Source organism: Diceros bicornis, chromosome 34 (genome assembly GCF_020826845.1).
Source record: "Diceros bicornis minor isolate mBicDic1 chromosome 34, mDicBic1.mat.cur, whole genome shotgun sequence".
Classification (NCBI taxonomy): domain Eukaryota; kingdom Metazoa; phylum Chordata; class Mammalia; order Perissodactyla; family Rhinocerotidae; genus Diceros; species Diceros bicornis.
Window position 1 is genome coordinate 37,295,367 of NC_080773.1, and position 8,585 is coordinate 37,303,951.

Genomic DNA, 8,585 nt, shown 5'->3' on the forward strand with positions numbered 1-8,585 from the left:
AAATCATTGTGAAACAACTCCTGTTGTGTCATTTTGCCCACATAACAGAACACTTGAATATGGGGCATCAAGTCTCCATGCATCCAGAACAACCCACTGTGAGGAGAGTTCTTTTGGACGAACAAGTCATAAGGTCAGAAGGGCACTGCTGTATTCCATTGTAAGGTAGAGATGTACAGCCAGGATCCAGCCAGATCAGGTCCAGAGAACACAAGTAGGCTGTGTGAGTAGGTAGGTGAGACTGCAGCACGGTAGTAACAGCTCACTGCAGTGGGTATCCTGGATGTTCTGCACAGCCAGCTGAGGGGAGAAGAAAGCCTGAGCTTGGGTTCTGCCTGGGACATTTTGGTTTATGAGTGAAGTAGAAATGGGTGGAGGCTGTGTCACAGCTACATTCAGGATGTCGTGGAAAGGCAGTGGAGAAAACAAATTTTCCCAAAGGGTGGAGTCATGAGCTGGTGTCCATTTTGTGTGGAAGCATAAGTATCCCGAGATGACAACATGTATAGATCCCAGGGCAGCAGCCAGTGATCTGCCCTGGCAGGGAAGGAAGAGTCGAGAAAGGAGGAGGTCTGGTGTAGAGGCATGTGGATGCACTTAGGGGAATGTGAACATACTGAGAAGAGTTCTGAATGGTATATTAAAACACTCCTAAAAACATTACTAGCTACCCTGGAACAGGCACCGTGGCCACATGAATGGTCTGGAACTCCAGGCAGGCTCTAGCCCTCGGGACATTGTACTGTCTGTTTCTTCTCTAGGGAACATCTTCCCCATATATCCTCACAAGTCACTGTCTCCCACCCTCTAGTTGTGTGCCCCAATACCATCTCCACAATGAGAACAACCCTGACCCCTCTATTTCCTTTGAAATCTTGACTCCACATTCTTGTCATTTTCAGTGCTGCTCTGTTTTATGTTTGCACACGTGTCACCTTGTGATTTACTGTGTTAGATGTTTTCTGTCTGACTATTGGCTGCTCCCCTCAGTTTGAATGAAGGCTGTATGAGGACACACTTCTGTGTTCTCTGATGTATGACACCTATCTAGACGAGCCTCTGAGCCAGATGAGATGCTCAGTCAATGTTTATTGAAGCTTTCTTTCCACATTCTTGCACGTCTTTCTACTCTCACCTTGCTGTTCCTTTCCCTCCAGGTTTGTTTTTCCTCAGAGTTGTGATGAGTAAAAAGGATTCACGCTTTGAAGAAACAAGAATTTCATGGTAGCCATGTTTCCAGCACAGCCATGGGCTCAAATTAATTTTCTCATATCTTAGAACTCGGTGTCTTCTGTTTACCACCCATTGAGACACATCTGTTCTCAGGATTCACGGATCCTTTTCTCCTCTAACTGTTGAGTCCTTCTCAATGGATATCTCTGTTAATCAACATGAATAACTTTCTGCAATTTCCTCACTTGTTTTCCAGAGCAACTCTCCACTCCCCATGCAGACACTGCCCCTGCACTTCTGGGTGAAATGATAATCACTTCCCAACAAGTAGATGAGCTCATTGTGTCCCAAACCTTCATGTCAGGTTCAGATGCCCACTTTCCACACTTGCACAGATGCATCCCTGCAGCCATTGTCCTGGTGGCAGATGTAAATTTGATAAGTAATCACTGTTGCCAGACAAATGTTACGTTCTTATGAAGGAATACATCACATCTCAGAAAATTCAGTAAGAAATGTTATATAGAAAAACTGTTATACTTTCTGAGGTCAACCATACTGACATGGAAGTAGAAGGGACATATTCTGAAGGATCCAAAGGCATTGTCCCATCTCATCTGCTTTCCTTGGGGCTGCCTAGTATCTCCTCTATGTTTCCTCTTATAACCTGTGTGGATTATTCTTCTTATTGAGCAAACACACGAAACCTCACAACATCCATTCTGAGAACTTCACTCTACATGATGTGAAGAGCAAGGAGACAGTGTATTTTATTTGAAAATTTTTGTGTGGACATTTTAACATCTTTATAGCAATTGTTAGATATACATGTCCAAAAAAAAGAGAGGAAGAAAGCTCTGTTTCTCAGGACAACTTAGAGGGTTACTAATCCTATTTATGAGGGCTCCACCCTCATGACCTCATCCAATCCTAATTATTTTCCAAAGGGACCTCTTCTTAATGCCATAATCTTGGGGAGGGTGGTAATGTTTTAATACATGAATTTGGGGGGAAACTAGACATCTATTCCATAAGAACTACTTCAGAACACAGTTTGGCAGTTTCATAAACAACAGAAATACTCACCTTCTGACCCCAGCAATATACTCCCAGACATTAACTAAAAAAAAAGCAACACGTTTCCATATAAAGAGGTGATATAAATGTCTGTGGAAATTTTATCTGTAATAGCCAACAACTAGAAACAAACCAAATGTCCAGCAACAGATGAAGGGATAAACACTTTCTGTGCTATTCATACAATAGAACATTATTCAGCAATAAAAAGAATAAGCTAGTCATACAATAGTGATAAAACTCAAATAGCTATGCAGTAGGAAGAAAATGACAAAAAAAGTTATGAAGATTTGATTTATTTAAAATTCTAGAAAAGCAAAATTAGTCTATGCAGAAATAAAGTCAACAAATATTATCTAGGGAAGGAAGACCATGGACAGCAGGGAGAGAGAGATTATCTAGGGGCAGGAGGTACTGTTGGGAGAGATAGTTATGGTCAGTATCCTGTTCATGATGATGGATTCACTAGTGTGTGTGTGCGTGTGAATATAAATAAACATATATACACACATACACATGATCATGAGTACATATAACAATTAGTACAAGTTAAACATGTAGTTTCTTTTATGCTAATTATACAGTAATGAAGCTTTAGAGAATTTGTTCTACATAAAATTCCGGATCTCCCACTTCTCTTGGAAACCCAGAAGATTTGAAATTGCTGTATTCACTCCACCATCTCTCTCTTCATGTCTTCGGAGGGCCATCCCTGTATCAGAGGAAGGAAAAATTGGCAAGTAATAAAGGCTATTTTCGCCTGAGCCACCAGCCACTAGAAGTGGGCCACACAAGACCTATCTATGAGTTACGGGCTCTCTCTCCCCTTGATTCTTTTTGCTTGCCTGTGCAGCAATGCCTTTCAGGCATCTGTGCAGAAGCTGCAGGCATCTAAAAAATCTTTAGATTGTTTTTACAGCCAGTGACTTGGGCCATAAGGGACACAGCACTAGACATACTGAGAATTTCTGTACACCCTCATGGTGCACCTCCATATTCTTGGGAATATTTGTGGAGGCCGCCTCAGAAGGGGCATGTCTTCTCTACTCACTGATGAGGTCTTCTGGTGGAATTACGGGACATGCATCACACATGTGTCCTCTCCATGTCCCCCAACACAGCGGAGGAATTGTGAATTTTCTAATTTTGGACACAAGGAAATGGAGGCCAACAGCAGGGAGGAACTTGGTCAAGGTCACAGTCCCGGGAAGGAGCACAGTCGAAATCCACGCTAAAGTCTCCAGATTCTGCAGCTCCCTGGTGCAGCTTGGTCCATGAGGAGTGCACAGGGTCAGGAGTTCTGAGAGCCCCATTGTTCTCTCCTTGCACCTGGGAAACAGAGGGGGCTGGAAGCTAGAAAGTGCTGGAGGCAGTCAGCAACTTAGGGAGAGGGGTTGGCCTGAGGGACTGAGGGACTAAGAAGGGGTGAGGGACAGAGAGGGCCAGAGTCCTCTCATTCCTGAAGCTAGCTGGAAGTGAGCTGATTGCTCTTGTGGGGCCCGCCCCACCCCACTCCACACTCCTGTCCCCTGAGACTATGGTTTCGAGGTGTCCTGAGTAAAGCTATCTGCTGCCTAGGCTAAGACTGATTACCTCCCACCAAGTGTCCTCGTGCACTGACATTCATGCATCAAATGTGTGTGAATCTCCAGTTTGGGCCAAGCTGTGCACCTGGCTCCCTGTTCTCACTCCCATCAGGGCGTCATCAGACTTTCAGGGATGAAGGGGAGGGTTGTTCTCTCTAAGCCAGGATGTGCCTGTCTTGTGACACTCAATCCACAGACACTATGTGATTGTGTGCGTGTCTGACACTCCAGCTTTGGGGCATCCCTGTCACATGCCTGTCTCACAAGTCTCTGTGCAGTATGCGTGTGTTCCTGTGGCTACACCTGCTGTGGAGTGTTGGCATCTCCATCCTGTCCTACAGGTCTCTGGTGTTTTGCAGGTGCAGGTTGTGTGTCTTGTGTCTGTCACATTTGTGTCCTGTGGTCAGTGTGGTACATGTGTATGTGGGCTCAGGCTGTGTTGAGGGTGTCAGCATCCCACACCTCTCACACAGTGTCCTCAGGGTAGAGGGGGCACCTGCATGTTGGACTGAGGTTTGTCAATACCACATACGGGTTACACATAGTCACAGAGATTTGTGTGTGTCTGTAGGCTGTGCTGCAGTTTAACCAGGACTATTGTTACACACGTGGGACCTACAGAGTCTGAAATGTTTATGTTTCCCAGCTATGCCATGGTATGCTACAAAAGCACAATCACACTGTGTGTGTTTCTAGGTGTGTCACCATCACACACTTATCTGGGACCACAGTCCACACTCCAGTGAGATGAGTCAGTCTCCCATCTCATTACTATCTAGTTTACAGGAAATTTGGGGGAACCATGAGCAACTTAAACAGCATCAGAAATAATGTAAGACCTACAAATTTGGTCTGATTACTACTAATGGACAAATGACTCAGAAACTTCAAGAATTTTTTTTTTTTTGGAAAGAAGATTAGCCCTGTGCTAACATCTGTTGCCAATCCTCTTTTTGCTGAGGAAGATTGTCCCTGGGCTAACATCTATGCCCACCTTTCTCTACTTTATATGTGGGATGCCACCACAGCATGTCTTGATAACCAGTGCATAGGTTTGCACCCGGGATCTGAACCTGTGAACCCCAGGCTGCTGTAGTGGAGTGCACAAACTTAACCACTATGCTACTGGGCCAGCCCCAAGAAATTTTTAAAAAGAATTAGAAAGAGAAAAGTGAGAGTGACATCAGCATCATGGCAAAGTGAGTTGTTCCCTTTGTCTCTCCCCTCTAAGTTACAACTAAACAGACGTCCATTAACCAACAGAGGTTAATTCATTCCCTACACAACACAACAGGACGCCTGAGAGATCCACATAGCTATACATCTGAAGGTGGGTGGACTGGACCTCTGGAAGCAGTGCAACTAAGGGAGTGGACCCCTCCCCATCCCCAGTGGGAGGGATCCAGGTCGTTGATCCTTACACAGCTGCCAGTGCAACTGTGAGTGGAGGCAGAGGCAGCCTACCTTCATGCAAATGCTTTCAGAGTGGTAGCCCAGTCCATGGGTACACCCCACTACCGCAGTGGCACCACCCATGCCAATGCTCCCCACCAACTGCAGCGGTCCTGTCCATGTGAGCATGAACTGCCAAGTGGCTCCTGTGAATGTAGAGTGGCCAGACTGGCACAACTATGAGCAGTCAGGGTGGGAACAGAAAACATAGCCCTGCCTACCCCCCCAGCAGTGGCAGGTGGACTCTGGGACCAGAAGCAACAGAAACCACTGCAGAACCTGTGACCAAGCCCCCAGTGGTGGCAACTCCAACACCAGCTACATCAGCAGGAGCTGTATACAAGTCCCTGGGTCCCCAGGTCCCCACCAATTACAGTGACACTTGTGGACCCAGCACCCCTGACATTGGTGCAACCAGTGCCCCAAGACAATGCAGGAACAGCAGTGCAGGTGGTGCATGGGAGAGCAGCATCTCAGCCCACAGAGACCCAGTGAAGGAGCATGAGACTCAGGTGACCAGAACCAAAGTAACCAAAGCTGTACCCAAATAAGAAAAGGTGATTACTTCCATAATTGTGCTGGCAGAGAATAAATTCATCAAACATCATGAAGAACTATAGTAACACTGCAGAACAGAAAGAAAATTACAATTCTCCAGAAATCATACCTGAGTCACAGAAGATTATAAACTAAATGACAGAATTCAAAATCATCATCATAAAGAAATTCAGCAAGGGCCAGCCCGGTGGCTTAGTGGTTAAGTGCGCACGCTCCGATACTGGTGGCCCAGGTTTGGATCCCAGGCGCCCACCGATGCACCACTTCTCCGGCCATGCTGAGGTTGCGTCCTGCATACAGCAACTAGAAGGATGTGCAACTATGACATACAACTATCTACTGGGGCTTTGGGGAAGGAAAAAAAAGGAGGAGGATTGGCAATGAATGTTAGCTCAGAGCCAGTCTTCCTTAGCAAAAAGAGGAGGATTGGCATAGATGTTAGCTCAGGGCTGATCTCCCTCACACACACACACACACACACACACACACACACACACAAATAAAAGGAAATTCAGTGAGTTACAGGAAATCACAGAAAGACAGTTCAATGAGCTCAGGAATAACATTAGTGAACAGAAGGAATACTTCACCAAAGAGATTGAAGCTCTTAAATAAACCATACCAAAATTCTGGTTATGAAGAACACAATCAATGAGATAAAAAATAATGTAGAAACCATAAAAATAGAGCGGACCTATGGAGGAGATAATTAGTGATCTGGAAGATAGATACCTAGAAATGCTTCAGGTGGAGGAGGAGAGAGAACTAAGATTTTTTTCAAAATGAATAAATTCTTTGAGAAATATCTGACTCAATTAGGAAGAGTTGCATAAGGATTATAGGTATCCCAGAGGGAAAAGGAGGGAGAAAGGAGTAGAGAGCTTGTTCAAAGAAATAATAGCTGAGAATTCCCCAGACCTGGTGAAGGAACTGGAATTACAAGTACATGAAGCCAGTAGAACTCCTAATTACATCAATGCAAAAACACCTTCTTCAAGACACATAATATTAAAACTGGGAAAAGTCAATGACAAAGAAAAAATATTAAGGGCAGCAAGGCAGAAGAAAATAGCCTACAAAGGAAACTCTATCAGGCTTTCAGCAGATTTCTCAACAGAAACCTTACAGGCTAGGAGAGAATGGAATGATATATTCAAAATACTGAAAGATAAAAACTATCAGCCAAGCATTCTCTATCCAGTGAATGTATTCTTCAGATATAAAGGAGAAATGAAAGCTTTCCCAGAAAAACAAAAGCTGAGGGTGTTCACTGCCACTAGACCTGCCTTACAAGAAATGATGAAACAAACCCCCCACCTGAAACAAAAAGGCAATGGTTTACAGAGCTTTGAGAAGGAGATAAATAGACAGACAAAATCAGAAAATTGCAGCTCTCAATCAGAATAGGTTAGCAAACAATTATAACATAAAAGATAAAGGGAGGGGCCAGCCCCGTGGCATAGTGGTTAAGTGTGCATGCTCCACTGCTGGCGGCCTGGGTTCGGATCCCAGGCACGCACCAACGCACTGCTTGTCAGGCCATGCTATGGTGGCGTTGCATATAAAGTGGAGGAAGATAGGCACAGATGTTAGCCCAGGGACAATCTTCCTCAGCAAAAAGAGGAGGATTGGCATGGACGTTAGCTTAGGGCTGATCTTCCTCACACACACAAAAAAAGAAAAAGGGAAAGAAAGCATCAAAAATAACTATAAACACTTCAATTTAGTCACAAACTCACAACACAAAAAAAGTAATTTGTAACAACAATACCACAGAAGGAAAAAAGGAATGGGATGGAACCTGCTTAGGCTAATGGAGATAAGAGGCTATCAGAAAATGCACCATCTCATCTACGAGATCTTTTACACAAACCTCATGGCAACCACTAAACAAAAAGTCAGAGCAGAGTCACAAATCATAAATACTGAGACAACCATCACAGAAAACCACCAAACTGAAATGGCAGTCAGAAATATAAGGGAAAAGAAACAATGAACATATAGAACAACTGGAAAACAAGAGGTAAAATAGCAGCATTAAGCCCTTATATATAAATATATCAGTAATCACTCTAAATGTAAATGGACTGAATTCACCAATCAAAAGACACAGAATGGCTGGATGGATTAAAAAACAAGACCCAACAATATGCTGCTTCCAGGAAACACATCTCAGCTCTAAAGACAAACATAGGCTCAAAGTGAAGGGATGGAAGATGATACTCCAAGCAAACAGCAAGCAAAAGAAAGGAGGTGTAGCCATACTTATATCAGACAAAGCAGACTTCAAGATGAAAAAGACAATTAGAGACAAACAGGGGTAGTATATAATGATAAAAGGGACATTCCATCAAGAGGACATAACACTTATGAATATATATGCACCTAACACAGGAGCACCAAAGTACAAAAAGCAACTATTAAAAGACCTAAAAGGAGAAATTCACAGCAACACAATAACAGTAGGGGACCTCAACACTCCACTTACATCAATGGATAGATCATCCAGACAGAAAGTCAACAAGAAAATAGTGGAATTAAGTGAAAAACTAGACCAGATGGACTTAATAGATATATATACAGACTCCATCCAAAAACAGCAGAGTACACATTCTTTTCAAGTACACAGGGAACATTCTCAAAGATAGACTATACGTTGGGAAACAAGGGAAATTTCAATAAACTTAAGAAGATTGAAATCATATCAGGCATCTTTTCTGACTATAATGCTATGAAACT